At 44.8% G+C, this 26,334-nt stretch overlaps 1 protein-coding gene across 4 annotated transcripts in view; it reads left to right on the top strand.

Annotated features, from left to right (window-relative positions):
• Positions 1–26,334, top strand: part of ZNF423 (zinc finger protein 423) — a 193,673-nt gene that overhangs the window by 70,220 nt on the left and 97,119 nt on the right. Inside the window, exon 1 of one of the 4 annotated variants that reach the window (XM_072346068.1) lies at positions 11,498–11,631. The exons of 2 other annotated variants lie outside the window; for them this stretch is intronic. The gene's annotated coding sequence lies outside the window, so the exon portion shown is untranslated. Of the gene's footprint in view, positions 1–11,497; positions 11,632–12,654; positions 12,668–26,334 lie in introns of those variants that run through there. One more of the 4 variants, XM_072346070.1, reaches the window with a different exon arrangement.

Genomic DNA, 26,334 nt, shown 5'->3' with positions numbered 1-26,334 from the left:
GGGGTTTTGGCCAGCCGTTGGCAATTTCTCTCAGACACCCAATTACCCCTGACGTCAATGCCGTCTCTCCCATCTCCCTTGGGTGCCCACATTTTTTCCTTTGTAACACTAATAGCTGACTAGCTAAGTGCCTGTTATTTCCTTGGCAGAAGATTTGATTGTGTTTTGGGCCGGATACTAAATCCAAAAACTATGTAAAAATGTCAATAGGTGAGTGCACATTGATTTCGGTTAGTCACAGTGATATTTGAGCCCCTTTGGGGGCTCTGTCTGGGGAAGTATTTTACAAGAAAGATAATATAACAGAAAATTACTGGAGCTGCACAGGTCTCTGGTGGATTTCTTAGGGGCCTGCTAAGTTTCTGTAGAATCAACAAATGCTTTATTAATCTAAATTTGCGGTTTTGTTCCTGCCTCTCTTCAGACGGTTCGGGCTCGCCGGAGGAGGCTCGGCGGGAGCAGGGCGGCCGGCGGCACAGCCCGGCCTGGCTGGGGCGATGGGGAGGCCGGGGGGCGGCGTGGGCCCCCTCCTCACGGCCAAGGCCTGCAGCGGCAGATAACGCGGGGGACGGAGGGGGTCCCCGGCAGCTGTGCGGGGCCGCCACTGACTGGGAGCGCCTGATAAGGGCCCCGCGCGGGAGCCAGCCGCCTGCACCATGCCGCCAGCGCACTGCGGGGCCGCGGCGACTGGCAAAGAAAGTTAAACACAAGTGGTCCAGGGGCGGCGGGGAGGGCTGTGCTGGCAGATAATGGTAATTGATTGAATCACAGTCGCAGAGCAGCCTTGTTTTGCCTCGCAATTAATTTTTTTCTAATTTTCAGACTGAAGTATCCGAAGAGCTCAGGTTGCACCGACCGCGTGCTGCACTGAAAGATAATAAGCACATGCCCTCTTCAGCTTTTTGGGGGAAATTCAGGCCAAGAAAAGGCACAATTAAATAAAATGCACCCCCCTTAAACTTACAAGCACACGGCTTCGAGCTCAGCAGAGCGTGCTTTTAAGGACGAAGAAAATCAATGGCTTTGTCAGCTTGGCAGGCTGTAGCTGGCTGGCTGCAGGGGATGAGAAGTCAATTTTGTCCACAAAGCCAATGTACGGTGGCACTGGTGAAGGGGATTGCCTGGGGATGGCGACGCGGCAGATGCATGCTGGGCGTTCCTTCAGCTCTTCTTCCTCTCCTCTCCCCCTGCAGCCTCCTATCCCAGCACAAGGTATGCGCAGAGCAAACCGAGATCTGTGCTGCGGGTATCTCGTACTGCTTCCTCCTCAGGTTTATTGCAACCACTTTGGATCTTACTCAATAGCAACCTTTCAGCCAGAATTTCCTTCTCTTTTTAAGGGGATCCCCCGGTATAGTGTTCAGGAGCAGTAGTATTTTGTGTACTTCAGGTAAATAAAACCTTCTACTTTTTTTTAGTCTTTGGAAATTGCAACCACAAGCAGTCAAATCTCATGTCAGCACAGCGTGTAGATTGCAGGATACCTAATAACTATTAAACCATTTAAAAAAGTAATTCTGCTTGATCAGACATGGTGCTTAATATATAGTGCTATGTCCTGCCTTGTCGGTAATTAGCACTGGGGGGAAAAGCCTCTTCTGTGGACCATGACAACATAGACCTAAAGTGGCATTTTTTCACATGTTAGATTTTTCTTTCTTTAGTGGAGGGCATTTATTTGCCCATTTAGAAATCATTCTCTAAGAAGGAATGGACTGTATAGAGAGCATTGTATATCTTAAATGAACCTTGCAAGGGCTAACGGTATATTCTCTTCCTGTGTAGACACAGGGTAAGGTGGGCAGGCAAGCAGTGTTGTAGGACTAGAAATCAAACATAAGGTAGGAAAATAGCCCCTAACGTGGGAAATGTATTAGTCAAGGATTACAGCAACCTGCTTTTGCTATGATCTTGTTGGTTCCCATCCCAGAACAAATGCATGTGTGGATGTATTGGTGAAATGAACGAGTCTTAGTTAGGCAAGGCGTTCTGGTTTATTTTATCATGAAGAAGCTGAGTTTTTCCTGATGCTCTTTCACGTTTTTCTCAAGGCAGCAATGGAAGATTTTTTTGTAAATAGGCTGAAATTTATAGGATTTTTCTCAACTATGAAGTAGAGGAGCGTTTGCCGGCAGTTTGGGCAGGAGAAGGGTATCATGAGCCCCAAGCCTTTGGCTGTGAATCACAGCTGATATTGGTTTGAACAGAGTATGGGGTCTCCTCTGCTGAAAGAGCTAGTAATCTGCCTTGTCATGGCCACTGGTCATAAGATAGGCAGCCCAGTTTTGAAGAGAGAAGTCTTTTTTGAAAGCACTATGTTAAAAGCTTATGGCCATCGGCCAGTGCAGCCATTGCTGATCAACTTTAGGCAGGGACTTGGCTGTCACTGCAGGGTCTGTGTATGGAAAGAACACACTGATTTCTCCCTGTAGGCTCCAGAGCCCACTGGGCTACTGCTGCCAGCCTCCCATGAAGCTCCAGTTTCTGTTGTCATGAAGCCCACAAATGTAATGAGGTCACAGACCTCTGCCTGGTCTGTTTGGACACTGCCCTAAAGACAAGCACTGCACTGCACAGGCAGTATGATGTGTTACTGGTGCTGTGCTCAGGAGCCGTTCTCCTCCAGCCTGTCCAGAGCTGGCTGGTGCTCGCAGTCTGTTGGCCTCAGAAGTGCTGACAGTGATGTGGAAAACAAGCTCCTGAGTGAAAAGTATTACAAGTTTGTTTGGATAGAAGAAAGCAAGCAAAACTCATGGAGGTGTTGTGCACCACACGCTGCCTGCTCGCCTTTGAGCTCCTCTGGGCCGTGGCATGTTGCCGGCACTGGGGCTGCAGCCCCTGGCACTGAGCACCCTCTGAGCTGCCAGCCCTGCCCAGTGGGAGCATGAGGAAAGGACAAACCTCGTACCTCCTGGAAAAAGATGATTTAGAATGGTTCCTGTGCTGAATATTTGGGTATGAGCCTGTAGGATGCCGAGAACCAAAAGTCAGAGGCAGCTGGAGGTGCAGACTGCCCACGAACAAACTCCTGAAATAAAAGAGCTGGGTTTTAACTTAAAGTCATGTTTAAAAAGTTTCATGCTGGAGGGCCAGCCCCAGACAGCACGTGGTGGTGAGTGCAGTGCTCCTCACTGCTGCCTCAGGGCAGGCGCTGCTTCAGTGCAGGCACTTCCTCAGCCCACACTCAGGCTCCCTGAGGCACTGCTGCCCATTCCCTCACCCTCCTGTGAAGTGGAGGGGACCATGGGTGCAGGTGGATGGCATGAGGAAGTGGGAAGGAGGTGGTGGGGCCGGTGCTGTGAGGCCGTGAGGAGACGGGTGCAGGCAGGAGGATGTGGCAGCTGTGGAGGGGAGCAGGAAGGCAAGCGAGTGGAGGGTGTGAGGTAAGGCTGAGGGGAAATGGGTGTGGAAACCGCACCAGACTGATGTCTGGGTCTGGGTAGCCAGCAGAGAGCTGGGTGAATGGCATGAGGGGATGGCTTTGCTCATCAGGGCTGCTCTGTGTCCTTGTCCCTGCCTTGTCGGAGCTGTGCCACAGGCTGGGGCTAAAGACAGCTTTATGCCCTCTGATTCTGCTTGCTCGAGCTCAGACGTGAAGATTTCACTCGACTTCAGGAAGTTGCAGGCAGAACCTGCGCACTGCTCGTGTTTTCTGTCTTCCTGCAAAGCCAGAGTGATCTTCTTTAACTAGACTGGAGGTGGGGGGAATCGCAGCGACTGACTGATGTGATGTGTACCTCAGGCAGCCCAAGGCACCCCCAGGAGGCCTCCTCTCCCTGGCGGCCCGGCTCCACACTCACCATCTTCATGGGCTGGGTGTTCCACAGGTGAGGTTCCCCTCCGCGTACTCTGGCTGTGAAGTATGGCTGTGGGTGCTGGCCCTGAAATCACTGGTAAGAGGAGTGAGCAGCTGCCCAAAGGCCATCTGTGTTAAGGGTTTTAAATAGGGGCACCGGTGTGCATCTCCAGCTTTTGAACTTCAGAAAGAATGGAGACTTAAAATTCCTTTTAAAAATGTGAATTTTATTTAGATTCCCATTTCTTTGCCTTTCCCAAGCATGTTGCTTGATAGGATGGTGGGGGAAGGAGGACTTCTTTCTGAAAGCTAGAGGCTGTATGTTAAGATAAACTAAAGAAAAGAGAAGTTTGGTGTGAAACTTGTGTGACTCGTTTACTTATTCTGACAGATCCCACCTTTTAAAGTGCTGGGTTAAGGGCTGGGTGAATTTGTGTAGCAACAAAGGAAAGAGAGTAGTAATGGGGTAGAAGGTCTTTGGGAGATAGCAGTGGATGAAGAGGAAATATCACCATGAGAGAGAGCAGAAAAAGGAAAAATGGAGATGGAAACAGCAGGAAAATTATTTCTGTCCCTTTGGTAAAAACTTGAGGAGATCTATTGGTGAAGTAACTCCTGCTGTTCCTTCTCCCTGCTTTGTTACAAACCACTGTGGCCTCACAGGCCAGGTCTCCTTCGTTTCCTGGGTGTGGGCTGTGTCTGTTGGCAGTCAAAAACATCATTAAGATACTCAGTTGAATATTCTGAAATTAGGATTTGAGGTTGTTGCTGCCATGTAATTCACAGAGTCTCACTCAAGTCACAGCCAGAACATTACATCTGCCCCGGAGAATAAGGAGGAAATTCACCAGCTTATTTTAAGTTGATGTCGTGGAAGCATGCAGGAATACATCCAAGTTAAACTCAAAGGGAAAAGCTTGGATTGGTTGCAAATTTTATCAGATATATAGTTGCATCAAGACCTCACATTTAAAAATGATTTTAAATTGAAAAAACATAAAGTCTTTGAGCAAAATTTGCTATTCAAAAATGTATCAGTATTAATTTGTGGGTATCTTACATAAGCATCGTATCAGTGCAAGAGGGCAAGTTCAATAAGGCATCAGTTAATTGACATTTGAGATAAATCGCGTGTACATCAATACCATATTCTGGCAGTGAGTGTAATTATTAAGAGGCATCAGAAATCATGCTTTTGTCGTTTAGTTTTATGAAAGTATGCAGGAGAATTGTGATGTTTCTGTTGTTGATGTAATCCTACATTAATTTCCTAATCCTGGAATACTCATTCAGTTCACTTGGGCTGCCTTGTAACTTTGACGAAGTTTCTTTTTTTGTCTGGATCTTTATGGGAATGATCTCTCAGTTGACTGCCAAGCATTCACTCTCTCTTTCATACCGCTTTTATACCCCCACATCACCATCAGCCTTCGATTCACAGAGCTGGTAGGCAGAACAGTTGGAAAGGAGAGTGAATGACTTCGGAGAGAGATAGACTTATGTGCTCTGATTGCAGAGGTGATGCAAAATTAGAGGAAGAGGTGGAAAGAGGATTAGCATGGTCCTAAAACTTGAAAACCAGTAACTTACTAGAAGGAAGAAATGCATCTGCATGATTTTACTTTTCTGTTCTTTTGGCCATGAAATTCTGTCAACAGCTGAGCACTGCTCCTCTTTAATTTCCAGTACCAAGTTCTGCCTCATTAGCTATTTGAGGTGTTGTTGTAGATGTGGACTTGTGAAGTAAGGGGAACAAATGACTTGCTTCTGGAGGGTGTGATGGGGTAGTATCTTCTCTGCTGGGGCACTTAATGGCTTCCAGGAGCCAGTCTTACAGTAATTTTACTTACAATGTGTCATCCAAAAAATAAAAAAAGAAGAAAAAAAGTTACAGTGTGTTTTATACGCCCTGCGACCCCATGGTGGTAGCATCAAAACAGATTTGAGGAACAGTTTGTGGAGAGGTGATCTCCATAGGTCCGTTCCAGAGTAAATTATTCTGTGACTGAACAAAACCTGTAAAGACTCTGTAGCAGAAAGTGAGGTTTGAATTTTGCTTCTGGTGCAGTTTTAGGGGCCTTAATGAGCAGTGCTTTTCTGTTACCAGATTAAATGAGAATTGACCAGGTGATTGACTCCCACAATAAAAATCAGAATTCCAAACCCCAATAGCAAAGGATGCTTGAGGTCTCTGGGATAAATAGCTAGGTTAATTAAGATAGCCTTCTCTTAAGGCAGAATCAGAGGCTACTTCAGAACTTCCCACCCTTTGCAGCAATATCCCAGAAAGTGAGACAGGAAAAGGCACACGTGCTCCTAGTGACGGCAGCTTGAGCTCATTAGTTTTGATTTTTAGATATGCTGGCATTGTGTCAACAGCCTTCTGTCACATTTATGGCCTTTCCAGATTCCTTATCTAGGGGAGAAACATACTTTCTGTTTATGTTCAGCCTTCTTCTGTTATTTATGTCATTGAGCACACCACCCAGACAAAGCCCATCACTGTGTATTGAATCTACTGTCAAAGTTGCAAGGGAAAGACACAAAGCAGAGGTAGCTCTTCCATGCAGATCTTTACTTCTGGCTGACTCCACTGTGTTCCTGAGGTCTTTTGAATAAGCAGATAAAAAATAACTGAATTATTAGAAAAATGATTCCCTCCCATGAATGAGCGTCTAGGTATTTTTCTGATGAGATTAAAAAAAAAGAGACTTCTTTTGCACTGTCCCTGCTAGATTGCTCTTCATTTAATTTATCTTTGCTAATTCATCTTGGAGTGCTTTGGAATATTTCTCAGCATCAACCTGTGTGTTTCATGGGACAGACTGAAAGGACAAAACATTTGATGAAGTCTTTAACTGCTGACTGAATTTCCCCCAGCATAATTCCCTGTTTGGTACTGAGACTCTGAGTGAGCTGGTTGAGCCTTCTTTTGAACCCATCATAGATTTTTCTTTGTATTTTATTTCCTTTAAAGTTTATTTCCTTCCTTATGGCAGCCACCTTTTGCCAAACGAGTAAGGCACTGCAGTTCTTCCTGGCTTTTGCCCCATTTACTTCCTCCCAAAAAGATTGCAGTGGCTGTATGACCGAATCTCAAATTTTCCCTGGAGCGATCTCTGATTTCTTTTCAATCAGTTCATTTAATTGACCGTGTTTATTTCCCTAGCCCTTGTGGCTCCCTGAGTGCAGCTATTTGTCAGAAGCTGGATGTTAAGCATCCTTTTCATGTTTTACCTGGAGACTTTCTTAAACCATCTCATCTGTTCTTAGCATTTGGGGCTAAGCCCAAAAAGGAAGCTCTCTTGATCAAAAGGCTATCTAAATGGATAATGTGATACTTTGAGACCTGTTACAAAGAGGAAAATGTCCCTGTCCCACTGCTCCCATGTTTATCCCAGCAGAGCAATGGCAGCTTTGAAGACTTGCTTGGGCAAGGATCCCAACATGGACGCCTGCAAGACAGCAAACTGGTACTTGGTACAATCACCTAGCATACTGCTTAGATGTGGAGCCTAGGCATGGTGCCCACTTAGGAAAGCAGCTTTGTAGTCTGTATTTGCTTAATTTAGTCTTCATCTGTCCTCCTGAGAATGGCTGTTCACTGCACGTTAGTGTCCAAGATCAGGAAACGATGGAGGCAACTTTCACAAGAAAGATGAAGCAACTTGGCACTCGCTGGAGTTTGGAGGCTAAACTGCTTCTTAAAACATCATCCCTACTGCTCGTCTAAGGAATTTCCAAGGCACAAATAGGACAGGGAGAAAGATACCTTTGTGTCCCATGTTTCCCTTTCCTAGATGATCTCTTGGTGACATTAGCTGCTTTCTTTAAAGACTGTAACATTCTATTTGAATGCTTTTCATGCTTTAGTTTGGCATACAGCATAAATCCAAGCAAACTGACCTGAAACGGGAATACATTTTCCTCTTCAGTGACTTCTGTCTGTGTCTGCTGCTAGTATCTATATTAGTAAAAGCTCTTTCTTGGGAAGGTCCTGGCTCTATTCTTTACTAGAATCTTTTAAACAGCAATAACACACCATTATTTCCTAGAAAGTCTGGTCAGCTTCTTACAGAGCAACTCTTAAATCATTGTCCTATTTTTTTCCCAGTACCACTTATTTTTATCCTGTCCTTTAAAAATAAACTTAAGAGTAATTAGGGAGAAATGCTCTGTGTTTGAAACACAAATAGAAGGAAGTAAGTGCTGTGATGTGTCATTCCAGTCTGTGGTCAAATATCCAAATTTAAATCTTGATGTCTAAGTTAAATGAAAAGAGATCCTTTTAAATAACAGTCCCTTAATTATTCAGGAAAGGCAAACTTGAACATTTGTCTTGATTGCAATAATACAGCTAGTTTAATTTTTTTATTATTTTAAACTTTCACCCAGCATGCTGTAGTAAGTTATTTTCAGTGTGTTTTCAAAGTCCATATTGAAATATTAGCCATACACAGTCTGCTGTGTATAAAGGGGGGGGGGGGGGGGGGATATGTTTGAAGTTTAATCATGCTTCTACTTACGCTCAGTCCCAGAGCAATCCTTTTTTCTGCTGCTGAGCTCAAACAGCCAGTAGCCAGGTTTGATCTGCTGCCCCACGGAGCAGTGCCCTATGTGAATTTGAAGTTGGCTCAACCCGGGAGGCCTGCAAATAAAGGCTAGCCTCAGGTAGCCAGCTCTCTCCTTCCCAACGCAGCTCCTGGGGCGCTGCCTGGAGCAGTCCTCCTGAAATTGTTTCAGGCAATTGCTGCAGACTGTCTCCACTCCTGCCCCTCTTACCCCTCCTCCCCTCTCCTCCTCCTGGCATAAGGGAGGAGTTTTGGAGTCCAGGAGTCCTATTTGACTTTAATAAAAATGAAAAAATAAAAAGCAGAGCAGTTTGTAGGGAACTGGCACAGACTGTGGAAACGGGAGCCACAGCAAGACAAAACCCAGTGGCCTTCAAAACTTTTTTCCCTTCTTTTTCACCACATGACTTGGAGGATGTGGACAGTAATTAAAGGACCCCCTAGCTCCTCATTTTCTGTGCCTGGTCCTTTGATCTGGTTCGTGTCGGGGAGCTATTTTCATTGTTCCTGTCTTTTCTTTTATTCTCACCCGGCCCCTTTGATGTGAGCAATGATGATCTTTAATTCCAAAATAGGAGATGGGCAGGATAGCAGTGCTGGCCTTACATAATGCATCTTTCACATCTTATTTTTAAACTTGAGCACAATAGGTGCAAGTTGGAACCCGGGGAGCGTTAACCCTTTACGAGCAGGGAGCTGCGAGGAGGCTCTGAGCCCACGGTAACGTCAGTCAGGTTAATCTTCTGTGGATGCCTACAGATGCGTTTGCAAAAAAGATGATTATTGTTATTTTTGTTCAAATATGATGGATCTCTAAATATAATCTGGAGGGAGTTGATCCTAATTGCTCCCATGTGGAAAAAATGTGCTGAGAAAGAACAGTAAAGCTAATGCAGTTATTCTGACTGGCTTCACTTGGCAGCACAGTGGGAGTGAAGCATACTGTTTATTAGTGTATGTTAATAAACTATAAGGGACAAGCTGCGGGTGGCGCTTTATAAACTGTTAGCTCAGGTAGGATGGATAGCAATGTGGAGGTTATTAGTAACACTAGCAGGAGAGGAGGGCTGGGGTCTTTGTTAGCTTCACATTCCCCAAGTCCATCACGCCCCGCACTGCACGTCCATCACTGGCTGTGCCAGCACTGACCGCTCTCCAGCCTGGCTGAGCGCAGTGGGGGCGCATGGAGCACCCCTGTGCCACGCCACCCCTGGATCATCCCTTTCTGCTCTCGGTGGCATCGTGCCACGTGGCCCCAGGGAGGCAGGTGGTGGTGGCAGGGCTCTGTTCCCAGGGGGTTGCCCTGGGAGCTGCCACAGTAGTGCGGTCCCATCTGCCCCGACAGCACCTCCTCCCTGCGGGCCCAGCCAACAATGGCTCCTGCTGCCTGCGCCCAGCCTGCTGATGTGTGTGTGGGGCTCGCTCAGGGGATCCACCTGAAATTTTAAGTACATAGCCCAGAAATTTCACACTTTGGGACACGAAGCACCCACATCCTGTTTAACTTAAAATGCCACGGAGGGAGGGTTGAGCTCTTCCCAGTGCCTTCTGTTTTAGCGGGATTTGTAGCTCTGGACATTCAGAAAATTAGACATGTCCTGCTCTGCCACCTGAACGTTTCCCTTCGAACATTTTGTTAGTTTGTTCCATGCTTAGAAGCAGATCCAAATGTGTAGCAATCAAAGAAAAAAGAAAACAAAAGCAACGTATTGTCTCAGTTTTCCTGGGAATATTATCTTGTCAATAAGAAATAACAAAGAAGCAATGAGGACAGCAAAGGTTAAGCGTGGCGATGGAGAGAGGACAGAACCTGATTGTGTTGGAGCTTAATGTCTGCTTTCTTATTTCCATTCATAAAATATGTAATGCGAAAAGACCTCCATGGATGAAACAATGTTATATGTGGAGTTGTACTCTCACGACACCGGCACTTTCAGGGGTATAAAACTTGCAATGTGTTTTTGTGTTCCTTAAAATAACAGCTGTTTATTAGATATCTTTCAGGGAGATTCTGTGATACGTTACGGTCCTGCAGCAGCAAAGTGCTCCAGCAGATGCCTGACTGCAGCACGTGGCTGGACGCATGGGCTCTGCAGCCTGTGCTTGCTTAAAGCTGGGCACATGCTTAAATACTTTGCTGAACTGGGGCCAAGGCAGATGTAGTGAATACCTATAATTAACTTTGCTAAATGGCTTACAATATGCCACTTGTTTCCATGTGCTTTTAGATTTCCCACTTGATTATCATTTGGGCTGAACTTCTGCGTGTTTGTCCCTGTCTGCTGGTCTCACTCTCTTTCTTTTTTCTTCTTAATTCAGTCAGTTCCCTCAGAATCCTTCTGCACTAGGAGTGAAGGAGGAAAAATTCTCTTCTGGTTCTTCTAGTACAGCGGTGATCCAAGAAAACGCAGGGAGGAAGGGTTGTGGGGAGAAGTAATATTTCACTGGAGCAGCTTCTGGAGTTGGAAAAAGCAGACATGCTTCTGAGAGCTGGCAGTGGGACATGGAACCTGTAACCGTGTCCACTTTTTCCAACGATATCAGCTAATCTAATAATAAAAGCTTCTAGGATGATGTAATTCCTTTCTTTAGACAGGGCAAAACAAACATTGAAATTGGAAAGGGAAAGTTGGCACCAGTGCGTTCCTCAGTGAGTACTGGAGTCTTTTCTCGAGTTGGAAAGGAGAGGAAAAATTACTCTTTCTAAACCAGCCCTGTTTAAGGGCTTGAGCATGCCCAGATAGCCCCTAGTTAGGCTCCAGCAGCCTAATGAAGCTGCCTGTTTTGTGATTTCCCTGCACACACTCCCTGCCTGCCTTGATTGGCAGCTGGGTAGCAGACCTCTGCAGCTGTGACAATTTGCCTGAGGGAGACTGTAAGTGTCTCATTGAAACTTGCATTGTAAAATCCTCCGAAATGCCTCCCATAATATTAGGCACAGGAGAAAAACACAGGTGTGAAAAACTTTCACAGATCCCACGAGTTCAGTGTCTCTTGGCAGCTTTGGTGGATTTGCTGTTATTATATAAATTTAAAACTTACATTTACGGAGGAGGATTTGTTCCATCTTCTGCCACAAGGAGAAGTGGGGCCAGCATCAGCACTCAGCCTTGTGAGGAAGAGGAGGGCTGGTGCCCTGCCTGCCCTGCCGCCATGGCAGCCCCAGCGTGTTGCCCTGAGGGAGGACAAGGGCATAGACTCCCAAAGAGGGCATTCAGTGACTGGTTCTGCATCCACTGAAGGAGGGATTTGGAAATCTAAGGGGTACGTCAGTGAATTCATCATTTCTATGTGTGTGTAAAATGTTATCCTTTTCTCCTCTTCTCCTGGTTGAGTAGCTTAATATGCTGCTCATTGTCATAGCTCTTACTTGTCTAGAGCACTGTCAGCATTGCTGTCTGATGAAGCTCAGCTTTGGAATGTCTGTGTGCTGCTCTGTTTGCTCCCAGCCGTGTGCCTGCATGTTACAGCCACCTCATTCCTTATGTTTGCCTTGAATGGAGCTCAGCCTGACTGCAGCCTTCAGGTGTAGCACTTTAACAGTCCCAATGCAACATTCGGGCATTAAAGTTATGAAGAAATGTGAGCAACTAAATTTAAACTTCAGAGATGTGCCTGATGTGAGTGACCTGTGGGTGTGGACATGGAGGTTCCTCTGTGAGGCAGCCAGGCTGCATTTGTTGCTGAAAGGAAAGAGAGTTTGGTTAACTGGGAACATTTGATTTGCTTGCTTGGGTTGTTTTTGATTAGTGACTGAGAGCAAGGTTAAGCTATAATAACATATATGCTGTAATAAAATCATGTTGGTGAGTGATACGTGTGGCTAGAAAGATGTAGATAAGCTGGTCTGTTAAGTAAATAGCCTTTGGAAATGCTTTGCAAATAAACACACGAAATAGATGAAATAGGAATTAAAGCCAAATTTAAGGGTTTCTTTACACTTCTGTGCTCAAGAGCTTTGCCACGAGACTGCCAGGCTGACGGGGCAGCTGGCTGGAGCCCTGTGAAAAGAGAAGCTGTTCTGAATTTAGTAACAAAAAGCATAGATGGATGCGTCACTGAGTTTCTGTTGCCGTAACCTGGTGCCAGACCCAGCGACGACTCGGAGCTGAAATAGCAAAGCTTGTCAGATCTTAAATTAAAATGATACTCAGAAGTTTCTTGAGAGCTCCTTTGCACGCTTTCCCTTCTCTCCAGGACTGCAAACCTCCATCAGTTCAAGAAGATGGGTACTGTTGCTGCAGTGTGCACGCTGTGTGACTTGGTAGCTGCAGTAGGGCTGTGGCTGTTTCAGTTCCAGGTTCGTATTACAGTGTTTTGCTCTCAGTGCTTTCTCAGACTGTTCTCCCACGGACCACGTAACCTGTGCTGATGTATAGTGATTTAATGTACTGTAAACTACACAAGAGGGCTCAGTTTCATGGATGAGTAAAGCTGTTGTATAAATCTTTTAAGTGGTGTCAATTGAGGAGCTGAACTCAGAGTTCAATTGAACGTCCGTGATATCTGATGAAAGCTGAACTTCAAACACTCGCCAAAGCTGTTTCAGTGTGTAGCAAGGTTTTAAACAAACATTGCAGAGTAGATCAGCAGTGCATGTGGCATTTCCTGGATGGGGAAACTGAGGCACAGAGTCACCGAACTCCCAGCCTCATCATCTTGCAGAGCTCCTGCCCTGCTGCCCTGGGCTCTGCCTGCTGGGCTGGCGGTTGTGTGGGGGAGGAACTGATTTACATGGCAACACCGGGGAAACCTCTTGTCTTCTGTCTTGTGGCAGCGGTGGTAGCAGTTGTGTTGTGTTCCTCTACTCACCAAATGCACAGAGCTGTAAAGGAAACGGTAGTTTTGAAAAAACCTGCAGTCTAGAGCATCTGTTTTCTACTGTACTTTTTTCAGGCATCTCTTCCTATAATTTACATCCAAAGCATTAAATGACAGAATTTGGCAGAATCAGGTATATACAGTAGAGCTTAATGGTGATGTACCAGGGAATAAAGAAAGCCCCTCAAGCCTGCTTAGCTGCACACACACGTGAGCAGGGGTTGGGGAAGGAGAGCTGTGTTTTTCTTGGAAAAGGACCTTTTTGGTTTCTCCTAATCTGGCACCTGGAGGTCCAGCTGTGCTAGCTGGAGGCTGTGTGTAGTCTCATGCATGGGAAGGATGATGGGCAGATCGCTGTACAAGTTGAAGCATTTTATATCTCTACAGACAATATATATGGCTATATTTGTGAATAGTGGCAGTGTAAAATGGGAGGGGGAATTACTCTGCAAACGATGATTTGCTGGTAGTGCTCCGGTCTGGCCTGGTGTCTGTTGTGATTTGCTGAGAGGACTGGCAGTGTGTGGATTTTCCAGCTTTGCTCGCTGGTGCTTCAGCAGCCATAGAGCTGCTGTGACTGCCATCAGTGCTTCCTGTCTCCATGAACTGCCTGTAAATTATTTTCCCTGGGCTGGAGCTCTGCACATGGCCTGGAAATGTATCATTCTGGATATGTGCAGCTTGGTCTTCTGCTGAATTATACCAGTCCTACTGCAGGGTATTTCCACTGGCTTAATTCGATGGCAGCATTCATAATTTACTTGGGTATAAGTAAGAGTATCAGGTTTGTTACTTCTAACAGTTTAGTTCTCTTGATTTATTTTTGTTCTTCAGTTACGCAAATGCCAAGGTTAATTTGCTCTTAAACACTTGATTTCCTAGGGCATAAAAGTGACTCCGTATTTTAAGAAGAAAATAGAGAAGGGCCTTATTCTGCAAGGATATGTGGGGTTACAGAGCTTTAAAACCACTGCGTTAACATTTGAGAACATTGGAAAATTGTGCGACGTAATGTTGCACTCCTTATTAATGGTAGACCTTGTGGGTTTCGCAGCTGTGGATCAGGAGCTAGTATGGGGTGGCCCAGAATGTTTTCTGTGCCTTTAATAACAAGTGCTTTTCATGGAGAACTTCTCACAGCACAGGAGAACTGAGCCATACACTGTGCTTCAACAAAGATACTATTTCTCCACAGTGCACATTAGTCAGTGAGTTAAACAAGCATCAACATTAAAACAGACATTATCCCCTGCAGTGTATTTTCTTAGTGCTTTGTCCATTACAGCTTTCGAGTGATGAGGCTCCTAGTCCTTCCCTTTAGAAAGAGCTCTTTCTAACGTTTGTCACAGATATCTTCTCCTGGTGTCTGGCATAAAATTTTGTTTCCTGATCGCCTTTCACCCATCCTAACTTGCTCAGTGGGACGTACTGAAGTTGTTTACAGTATGTGAGCCCCCTGTAAGCAGTTCCTGCACCCTCCTTAGCTATTCTGTAACAACGATACATACAATTAGACCCTTTAACCTTTCCTCATAAATCAGTCCATCCTGTCCATTAATCACTTCTGTTGCCCTCTTCTGAATTCTTTTCAGTTTGTCATCATTCTGTGCCTCCGGACTGCTCAGCCACCAAGGCCCTCTGTGGAGCTCCTGCAGTTGCCGGCTGCACCCGTGGACGGGAGCTGCTTGTTCTTTGCATCTCTCCCTGTGCTTCATTCCCAGTCAGCACGGGTCTCCAACCCACTCTGCACAGTCACTCCTTTAAAACATTTATGGAAGTGATTTGCAGGCTCCCAGACCTTCCGCTGTTCTCTGGTGTCGCGTTAGCAGGGGTTGAAATGGAAAAGGATTGAACATGACACTCTTCTCTTCCCTCCCTTCCCCTTCCCAACCCCAAAATAAAGAGCACAGCTCCTCTTGCGGTGCATACGGTCGTATTAAATGTGAGGGAAGAGGTAGCATTAGAATGAAAGAAAAGAGGCTGAAAATATAATTGCCTAATTGTGAATCCTAAGTAGCGCAGGCAGCAGGGGCAGCCCTGACTGGAAGAAATCAGAGGGTCACTAATTCACACTGCCAACATCCTAATTAGCTGTGCAAATGTAATGTTTATATTGTTTGGGATGGATTACAATCTCCATTGTAGAGTGGAAAGAAATAAATGAATTGTGTCAGTGGAGCCCTGTAGAAAACACTCCTGCCGCCCCATTAAGCCATGAGAAGTAGCTTAGCTACTAAAAAAAAGTTTGTTTTCAGGCTGATGCGCAAGTCTAATTGGGTTTCCAAAGAAAGGAACATGTTTTAATTATTAATTAGAAATCAGAGGAGTAAAAGAGTGGAAATCAGCTTCAGCTGGAGGTTTTGCTCAATGCTGGATTTCTCCTTAATAAGCTGAAACATTCCAGGCCTGCCTCAGTTAGCGGTTGGGTGCAGTGGCTTTACTCGGGGGGTAGACATCTTAATGCTCATGTAATTATCATGTAATTATTTTGTAATGTGGGATCAAAATTTTGCATAGATGGCATTCTTTCACTGAACTTGAAAAATAAAAAAGTTGTGTTAATTAGTGCGGCCATTCAGTCCTGTGGGTTGAAGGAGCAGGGCTCCCTCGTCCCCCTCCCTCTGTCTTTAATGCACACATATTTGGAAGCAGTTTTAGAGGTGGCGGATTGAAGATAAATGAAATTGTTGAATTTAGGTTTTGCTGAATATTTATCAGATTTCTTGTTGGTAATACTGCTTTTCAAGTGTCAAGTGGGTTGCAATTATCATCAAAGCTGATAGGCACAAATAAGTGACAATCGTGTCTGCTAACACAGGGTGTGCAGGTTCATAAAGGGGGATTTTGTGGAAATCGCTTTCTCTCCCTTGCCATTGAACTTCTGGAATCAAAGTTGTCAGAAGTGGATAGGTTTTATCAGATGTTAAGCGGATTACGGCCCATCATAGTAAATACTGCTGATGGAGTGACAGAATGTGTTCTGATGGGGAGTGCAGAGAGCTCTGTGGACTTGTGCTTTCTGATGCCTCAAAACTGTGCTTCAGCAGAGTCATACTCCTGTTTACAACTGCACGCAGCTTGTCTGTGCTGACAAAACCAGTATCGGGCAAGTGCCTTAGCTCTTATTTCTGCAAATTGCTGACAGTCTGGGTCTGAGCTGAATTACAGGTCAGACTTCAGAAATTACACAGCATACCAAGAGTGGCTGGCTCTCGAGTTGCCAGATGTGTGTGCATCTTAAGGGGAAGTGCCCGTTAAATGACTCTGCTTTAATAGGAAACGGAGACGGGAAAGAGGAGCTTTGTGACTCCATATGGCTCACTTGGTGCAGCAGCAAATCCTTTCTGTTAGTGGGGTGCGACTGTAAGGCAATACAGAACTGCCTCTTGATGTTGTTGTTTCATAGCAAAAAGAACAAACAACAAAAACCAAGTAAAACCAAACATGGAAAAGATGGGGAGGATATACCTAATGAGAAATAGATGGCTTCCTTCAGGGTTGTGGCTTGCATTAGCTTGTGTATGCAACATTATGATAAAGATGTCTGACTTAACAGCAACAGCTAAGAAAATTTCAATTGGCCTTGTTTTGTGCAGCTGCTGAAATTACATTTGAAAATGTGAGGTTTGGATTAAAAAAAGAAGTGTCCTCACTGTGGGCCGCTGAGCTCCTGCTTCTGCCCTTAAGACTCGATATATTGTTTTCCACAACCTTATTTTATGAAGTCTGCAGACAAAGGTACCATTTCTTAGTTCTTTATCAAACAGCCGCACTGCGTGGTCCTGCCCCTTCCCTCTAGTTTGCATCCCACTCAGTCATGAAGGATTTGACAGTGATAGATATCAACATCAAGAAGGGTTCAATGATTTGTGCTGCTCCCAAGAGCTAATAATCCTCTTAGTGCAGACAACAAGGTGGTCCTGGTCCCTCTCCCTGTTTACAGAGGTTTCCCATAAAGGAAATGAGTTTTCCATGAAGGAAAACTTCTTCATGACTTGTTCTTCTCCCAGCAGAAATCATGTTAAGCTTCCTACTGTAACAAAATTAATAAATAATTATGAATAACAGGGAATTATGATGAAAAAAATGCCTATATAAAAGAAAATCTACACATTTAAGGAACTATGTGTTGATAAAAGTGTTATCAGTTGAACCGTATGTATGAATGTGTGGACTGTGGGATCTCCTATACACGTCACGTTGGGTGAAAAGAGACTGTAATAATTCATGACCTGACATATTGCAGTATTTCCTTTTGATCATGTCAGACATATGCAAGGCTCTGCCATATCCTTGTTAGGAGAATGAATGAAGGTCTCTGCTAAGTATCTTCTGTTTGGAGTTCAAAAGCTAGTGGGTCACTGATTGAAACAAAGTCAGCTTCTACCAGACTTGGTTGTTGCCTTGGTCAGACAGAGTGGATGATTCTGTTCCCCATCTGTCCCTTGCTGGAAGCTGGAAAACAGTTGTGAATATTGTTTTGAATGCTGTTTTGCTTGCAGAGTGTCTGGCAAATGTTTCATGTTAAAACATTTATCTTCTCCCATTGTGGGCAAAGAGAGAGCTCAACTCACTTAGGTTTTCATTGGCTACACTAAGAAGTGAGTGCACACTGTTCAAAAAGTCTGGACTTCAGATTTGATTTGAAGAGTTGAACTAGTCCTTTATGTCATGGAGGCCACTTTTTGTAAAAGAGGAAGCAGTGTGACAGAGATGTGTGAGGAATCATGGAAAGTCTTCAATTAACTTGAGCTGCTTCATGGACATCTTGCAATGGGATTGTAAGCTGAGTTTAGGACAAGAGTGCAGACTGATACATTAGCAAGTGACAGCACAAGGCCTCGTGTATGAATGTGTAGCCCTGTTTGATGGGCTGACACTTGGACTTCTCCATGTCTTGAATGTGCTTCTTCTTTTTACTGTTGTGCATCCTGGCACAGAGCAGGTTGTCTTTGGTGGACCATCGCACATATTTCAGATCACTAGATGCTTTGTAGCGCCACAGCTACTAATTGACTCATGTCGATCTACTGCTGAAGTAATCCCTGTGGGCAGGTTTTGAAAGCACCATGAGCCTGGTGTGACCAGCACTGCTCAGTTATGCTCTGTTTTCAGCTTGATAGTTTCTTCCACTCCATCTTCAGAAAGCTCTTGTTGTGTGAGAGAGGAAGCGATCAGCTGCAGTGGCATGTCTGGCATTGCTGTGTGATTTGCAGAGGTACCTGAGAGATGCCTGAAGGGTGCTTGTGTTCATATTGCCATTTTCAGTAATCAAGTCTTATTGATTTTTCCAAAAAATCAAAGTTCTTCTATAGGAAAAAAATATGGAGGTTTATCTTTCATTGTTAGGTTTTTGATTTCTAAAGGATGCAGCAACTTAGAAGCCTTTTTGCTTTTCATCCCCCAGTGTTTCAGCACACGTTGAAACCTGCCTTTCATGTTTTATGTTTGCTGATGTTCTGTTCTTCTTTCCAAGCTCTCTTTGGAACAACCTGCTGTTCCCTCTTCCTTGAAAAAGCCCACCCAACTCAGTCACTCCTGAGCAGAGGAGAGCTGCAGCACACTGGGATGATGTGCACATCTAGCCAGCATGTAGGTAGCAGTGACTGTGAGAGCTTCATGATGGCAGTCAGAGCACCCAGTGTGGGAGTTCAGCAGTAATTATTCATATTGTTTGCAAGTCCTTGCGTTTCAGGTAACCAGTAGAAATGTTTCTAGTGAAATACGTGCCATTATGCAAGCAATCAATTCAGGACCTCAAAGGCGAAGGTACAGACTTAGATACTGTTTTCTCTTTCTTCTTCTGGGGAGGTGTTTGCAGCCTGCTGCCCTGCAGTGGGTTAACCTTGCCCACCCTGCTGCTCTTTCGCTTCCCCTCCTCGACAGGATGAAGAGAGAAAGCAAGATGGAAAAACTCTCAGGTTGAGATAAAGACAGGGAGATTTCTTACCAATTACTGTTGTGGGCAAAACAGACTCGACTTGGCAAAAATTAAATTAATTTTCCCCAAGTGCTGCAGGGAGATGGTGAACTGGGGCATTAGGGTCAGTTTGTAGCAGCTTCTCTCCTCCCTCCCTGCACTTCCCCAGCTCCACTGGCCTCTCCCTGGCTTCAGGGCAATTGCTGCCCTGGCACCGGAGCACATTCTCTCTCTCCCCTCTGACCTGGGTGCTCACAGGGCTGTTTCCCACACTCTTTCCCCCTCACTCCTCACTGCCCAGCAGCATTTCACCTTTTTACAATAGATTTCCACAGAGGCACCAGCATCTTGGCAGCGGGGTTCCGAGGTGAGTCTGCTATGAGGCCGGCTGTGTGCAGCACAGGGCAGCTCCTGACCTCTTCTCAGAGCCCCCCGCAGCCCCACTACCAGAGGCAGGGTGCATCAGCTCAGTGTGAGCGCACATTTCCATCCTGCGCTGCGCTTTGCAGCCCCGGCCAGCCCGACCCCTGACCCCCAAGCAGATGTCTCCAACTTTTCTTGCCTGCTGTCAGGGTGAGGAAGCAGTCGGCTCTCACCCGAATGTTGACTCTGACCGGGCTGCTGGAGGCTGCCTTTCATGTTTTATTTTGGCTTCTCGCCAGGGGGTTCAATTTTTAAAGCACTGGGGTAATGATCAGATTATTATTATTATTCCTGCTTCAGAACTCGCTGTTCTGTGCACGTTGTGCTTCCTGTGCTCTTGCTAGGTAGCTAGCTAGCAAAATGGCCCCAAGAAGGTCTGCCACCAGGTGCACGATGTGTTCTGGGAGGAATGACAAGTGGATTACAGAGAGCTGCCTGACTGTCTGTATGTTAGTGCCACAAACTGTGGCTTGCTCTTCACTGCTTTCCTGATTTAGCCACCCCAGAGCACTCTTTGGAAACAAGTACAGTGCACGTGGTGGATCAAAGAAAGCCTTGCTTGTGTTTGGTCTGGATACCTTGCTTTTCATTTTAGCATGGCAGATTGCGGGACCATGTGTGTAAGTAAAACTCTGTCAAGAAATGGAAAACCCGCCTGGAGTTTTGTGTGTACCTGGTTAGGGAATTCAGCATTGTCAGTCATTTTAAGTATTGGTGCTCAACTCTTCAGAATAAGTACTGTTCAGATTTATGGACTGTTCACTTTATTAATCTGAGTATAAAGAAGGAAAGTAAATGTGAACCATTGAATTTCCCATCTTATGGCAGATCAGGAAGATGAAAAATGTACTGAACACTTGCCTGGAATAGAACCCTTCAAATATTATCATTTGATGTAGAAACAAGCTGGCAGAGCAACAAAGGTTGCCTATATTTAACGTTCATGGCATTTTACTGCTAGATACACTGGCTAACTCAGTTAAAAAATAAAAATAAAATAAAAAATAAAAGAGAGACTTTGCACAAAAGCTGGTTTTTATTCATTTAGTGACACTTCCCAATGCTGCCCAAAACAGCATGTGTTGGTCTAATGGCCCTTCTGTATTTCCATTTTTATATCTCTGTAGCTGTTTGGAATTTGGAAATTCTCAGTTACCCTGCGTACTGTGACAGTCTGAAACTGCACTTGAGTGTAAATGTATTTTGATACCAGTTTGCTTTAAATGGCAACTGAATATAAAATAGAATATATTAGCAGTTTGCTGACTTAAAAGATGGCATTTATTATGTTGTAGAAAGAGTTAATCCTACGCTTTTAGCTCTGAGCTTAGTTTATTGAGCTTCTGGATACACGTGTTAATTTTCTCAGATGAGGGATAATGGATGTCACTTGAGAAAACAAGACTGATTTGGGTTCTTTCATAGTTTGTGGGTTTATGTCCCACACGGTATAGAAGCAGGCTCTGGGAGATTGCCTGAAATACGCCTGGCCTCTCAGCTGCACTAAAAATAATTCCTGCTTCCCATATTTCTAGAAGTAATTCTGCGATGCTGCAAACCTTATCAGCTCCTTGTTTAGGAAACAGACTTCACTTTAGCTTTCAAATAGCAATGAAAAAGTGGTCTTTAGGGGTAACCGTTGTATTTATAAAATGCATCTTTGTAAGAAGGCATGTATGTTTTAGAGTTTTCTGTTTTGTTTCACTGCTCTTGTTATGGAGCGTTCTTGGTTGGGTGACCTTCTTTCTTTGAGAGCAGCAATTCACATTGGATTTTGGCAAAATGAGTTTGATAGTCCTTGCTTTGCTAAGCACTAGCACCTAGATGACAGTAATTCATCCTCTAATACCCCCACAAAACCTATTTATGCAGAACTTGACATGATTTGCAGGCTCCGTAAAGGAGGAACACAGGACTTAAGCAGTGCCTAGAATTAATTTTTTGACCTCCATTTCAGTTATTGGTTGAAGTATTAGGCTCTTTAGGCAACTAAGCTGTTCGTGCTATAACCTGGCACTCAGCACCCTGGAATAGAGTCGCACTACCAATTCGATGGCATTCATGCGTCTCCATCATAACGTGAAGGGGAAAAAATTGCATGGGAAATTGCTGCCCAGCATTGCAGAATTTAAGGCTGCCAGTAAAATTGATCTTAGTGGCAATAATAGTCCAATTTAAGCTGACACAATCACAATCCTTTTATTAATATTGGCTTACCGTCATCCATTTTAACTGTAGCGTGTTGCCAGTGAATGCCAACGAGCATTCTGAAGGTAGAGGACTTGTTTGAGGTTTGTGATTAGCAACACATGCAGGATCAGGAGCTTTATTCATCTGTTTCTGGAGTCAGGCGACTAATAGTTCTGAGAGAGTTTTGTTGGTTTCTTTGTTGCTTTTTTTTAAAAAAAACACTGATTTTAGGGAAATGAGTGGATGTAAGATTTTGTTTCCATAAATTCAGATAACATCTGCATTAATATGGTATATCGTAAGGATCATTAATGTTCAGAGTATATTATCAGGTGTTCTCTAATGCACTTTTGATGAGCTTTAATGATGCTTGCTGTAGTGTTTTTTCATCTTTTCTCTCCCTCCCCCTTTTTTTTCTGCTTGATTGTAATAATGACTTAACCCAGGTGGTAGACTCTATCCAGAAAGTGCCCAAGGGAAATATTATTCCCTTGTACCAGCAAACATCACAGATAGTCATTGAGTTCACTATGGCAGTTTCCCCAGGAGAGAAGATCTTGGCTCACCCCTTGGGTGTCTGGACCTGCCCACATTTGCAGTCTAATGAGTTGAGTTTGGGAGAGGATGGAGAAATGACAAAAAGAAGCAAGATGGAAAATGTATTTGGAGGGGAAGGAGAAAAGCCAGTATTGCGTGGGAACTTGTAAAATTACTTAAAATCGTTAGAAAATAGCTGGCCATAGAATAGCATTCTGGAAAGTGTTTGGATTATTTAGAGATGATTAGTAAGGAGCACAATGCAGTTCAAAATGGCAAGGCTGAGTAAATGCAAAGATGGAGGATTTGTCTGTGGATGTCTTGGGTTAGAGGCTGGTAATGAATCATGCCAGGAATGCCTTTAGTTTTAGGAAATAACTGGTATGTGTCCCCAGCATTTGTCGCCTATAGCTCTCTAAACCCTCACTATCAGCCAGGAAACTGAGTTTAAAAGGCACAGTTTCAGGGTCCTTTTTATGCCGTTTAAAGAACCAAATACCAAAGGAAAAAAAAAAAAGCACGCTTTAAATAAGTGTCACAGAGGTACTTCAGTTTCTCTGAGTAGAGACGCAAACCACGTAAAAGTGCAAAAGTGAAAATACAGGCAGTGGGGAAAGAAAAATATTGTAAATGCCTTCAGCTGAGCAAGTTCTTTGTAGCACTGAGTTTGCAGTGTCAGATATCGCTCGCTGCGTGCATTAAGATTTACTGGCAGAAGGCAGTGGCTGCACCACGAGCAGAGTAAATCACGCTGGTTGTGTAAAAGATGGGCACTTCTAAGTTTACCCAGGTTTGCAAGCACATTTGTAGAAGGGGGCTCTTTGTTTTCTTATTTTTTCCAAATCTCCACTTCATTGTCCATAGAAGAATTTTAAAGTAAAGTAGCCGGGAAGCAAATTATGCTGTTGGGTTGCTTTTGGCTACACTACATTGAAAGCTATAGTTTGCAAATGTAGTCTGTAGCAGCAAATAGTGTACAAAGGCAAAGAATTCCTGTTGTTGCACACAATGTTTTCCATTTTCCACACAAAAGCTCGTTCACACCCTTCTGTGCCCTACTCTGCATGCCTTTTCATAGGCGGCAGTGGAAGGAGTGCCTCCGCTGCCGGGGGCAGGGCTCGGGGCGGTGCACGGTGCAGGGTGTGCTGCAGCATCCCCTGGTTGCCCACCTCTGCCCCTCTGCAGCTGGAGCTGCCTTTGTATATTCTCCACAGATAGGGCAGGGCAGCGAGGATGCTGTTACAAGTCTCTTAAGATAGAAACAAGAAACCTAAGTGATATCTTGCCCAAAGGTGCTTTAGACTTCTCTTGGAAAAAAAAAAAAAAAAAAAAAAGGAGGCTTTTTTAGTGGTCTGTTACTTCTGGGAGCACGGTTTCCCAGTGAACTGCATTTTGTGTCAGCTCTATTAAAAAAACCCTCCTGAAATAATCACTCTCAGCCTGTCAGCATTTGGCAGCCCTCTCCTCCAAAGCAGGCACGCCATAGTCCCGGTGTGCAGGAGGTGGCCCCGCAGAGCGAGGTGCCCACCCAGCCAGGTCACCAGTGGGGCAGCCCTGCTGTGCCTGGCCCTGCACGCACACCCGATTGAATTTCTGCTCTTGTCAGCCTGCTAAACCTCCCAGAGTGATTTGTTCTCCCCAGAGAGCCATGTGAGAGCGGGTGGAAAGGTAACAGCAGAAAAAGGGAAAAAGAAAGAAGGGCTGCAGAGGGGAGAGAGTGAACCAGCAATGAGTAAAACAGAGCTGCTGAGTCCAATCGCCAAGTATTACATTATAGAATCCCAGTTTGGATATAAACAAAATGTTTCCTTAGAGCAGAATCACATCCAAAAGTTAGAAAAATTGTTTTCCAGAGCTGAAACAGCCGTGCTCTGGCCTGACATGGGTGTGGGAGAAGGCTCCTCACCCTGTGCTATCTGCACACAGCAGCCCGGTTTGCCGGGGCAGGTCCAAGGGACCATTAGTTTGCTGGAAGTGCCCATCCGCTCATGTAGGAAAAGGCACCATTTTGTGCCATCCATGTCTCTGCTCAGTAGCCCTGGGCTCAGCTTCTGCTTCCATCTACCCAAATCTCTCAGGCTACTTTCCATCTTCCTTCTTTAGCACTGGGTTGGCTGCGCACACGTCACGATGGCCCTTACTCAGTGTGACCCAGAGTTGCCAGTCAGCTTCATCAAGATGTTGTTTGACCTGCTACATTGATCGAGCCTTGCAGGCTGGCAGCACGGCTTGTATGGCACCATGTGACAGTGACTGCTCCACAGCTGCCCCATGGAGCGGCTGCTGGGGGCTTGTGGGCACGGGAGGGTGATGAGACTCCACCTATATCAGCCAGGCTTTTGGTTTTGGAGAGTCTGTCGTTCCTTAAAATATCACTGAGCTAAATGGGAAACATTTCCTAATGAAGCAAACAGCAACAACAACAGCAAAAAAAATCCATGCCAAAAGAGCACGAATGTTGTCACCAAAGTTAATAAAAGTAAGGAAATTAATACTTATGGTTGACCTCCAATACCTAGGCACAGTGGGGTGTAGCAAGGAAGTAGTTAGAAAGGCACCATGGTGAGCCTTAGCCGTGAATTACCTTATTTTTATTAACTTTCTGACAACCTCAGTGAATTTCCTTTCTTTTTATGATGTGATTAAAAAAGCTAATCAGATCATGTAATTAAAATACATAATTACACAATCTCACGGTTTTTCATAATTACTGTACATGGTAAATATTGTTACCTGATCACACTTTGCACAAAAATTCAGGCAGGAATTAGTGTAGGATTGTTAAGGGATGTCTGCTTTCCTGTGGCTGCAGTGGAAGGTTCTGTAATGACATTAGAAAGATAATGAAATGGTTTAAAGCGGAAAATATGTTGAAACTACAAGTATGGACTCGTGTGACTTTTTAATGCTGTTGTACAAACTGGGCAGTTGGTTGACACGGTGTGTTTCTGTACGTTTATAATGGCTCTTCCTTCTGCACCCACACCTCTGCACTGTATTTTGTTAGGCCCCACCTACTGGAAAGCTGGTGTTTGGATACAAAGCAACACAGGGAGAGAAAAATCAGATCAGATTCACTGTCTTCAGCCCAGCCGTGGAACTGGGTTAAGATGGAGTCACTGTTGTGTCTGAGTACAGTGACTTCGGGCCTTACATAATGGTGAGAGCTTCCTGTGTCCTGGTTATGGTCATACGTGAGTCTGTATGAGAAGGTTGTGCCAAGAGAATAAGCCATTCTGTGCTGCTCTCTGGGCAGAGTTTGGGATCCACCTCCAAATTTCCCTGAAAGATTTTTTTGTTGTTGTTGCTGTTGTTGTTTCTGTTCTTTTACACTTTACTGCTGTTGCTTTGGTTTTTAACTCAGCTTCATCCTCACCCCACCTCCAGCTTCCATCCACTCCACTGCTTTAATTTAGTGGGCTCTTCTACAGAAAGGCAAATGTTTGCAGTATCCGTAATACTGAGGTGCAGCTTTTTAGGGTAACTGATAGCACTCTCCCCAGTACCTCCTCATTCCTCTTACTAACATCCTCAGATATTCTTTGTAGGGTGTAGGGCTCGCACGTGGGTATGAGCAGTAGGAGAGCCCTGAGCTGACGCTGCAGCTCTCCTGCTGGAAGTCTGAGAGAGACAGCTGATGGTTCGCCATCGGGCTCTCCAGTCAAAAGGGCAAAGATCTGTTGGAAGAAGAGTGCAGCTTTCGGTGGATGGTTCTGTTGTGTGGTGCAGTGTGAGTCATCGGATCACAGGTAGCAGGTTACCACCACCTAAACTTGAAAGGCCTCTCCAGCAGTACGTTTGTTGTAGGGCAGCCCTGATGTACTGAGAAAGATTCTTTCTGGGTGGCAAACACTTTTGTTTGCTTGCTTGTTCTGAAAGCTGTTTCTTATTTAAAACGCTGGATACTGTTACTGAAAAAGAAGTAGTGTTACCATGCAGCTTGGAATAGGCATCTCTCTCTGGCAAGCCACACTGCTTGGCTTTCATCTTGCATAGCACAAAATCTATAGCTGTTTTCTTTTTAAACCTTTCAGTTATTTTTATCAGCTATTGATAAGTGGAGAACTTCCTTTCCG

This window comes from Excalfactoria chinensis, chromosome 11 (genome assembly GCF_039878825.1).
Source record: "Excalfactoria chinensis isolate bCotChi1 chromosome 11, bCotChi1.hap2, whole genome shotgun sequence".
Classification (NCBI taxonomy): domain Eukaryota; kingdom Metazoa; phylum Chordata; class Aves; order Galliformes; family Phasianidae; genus Excalfactoria; species Excalfactoria chinensis.
Note: the sequence above shows the minus strand (reverse complement) of the source record. Positions and strands in the feature narration are given on the sequence as shown.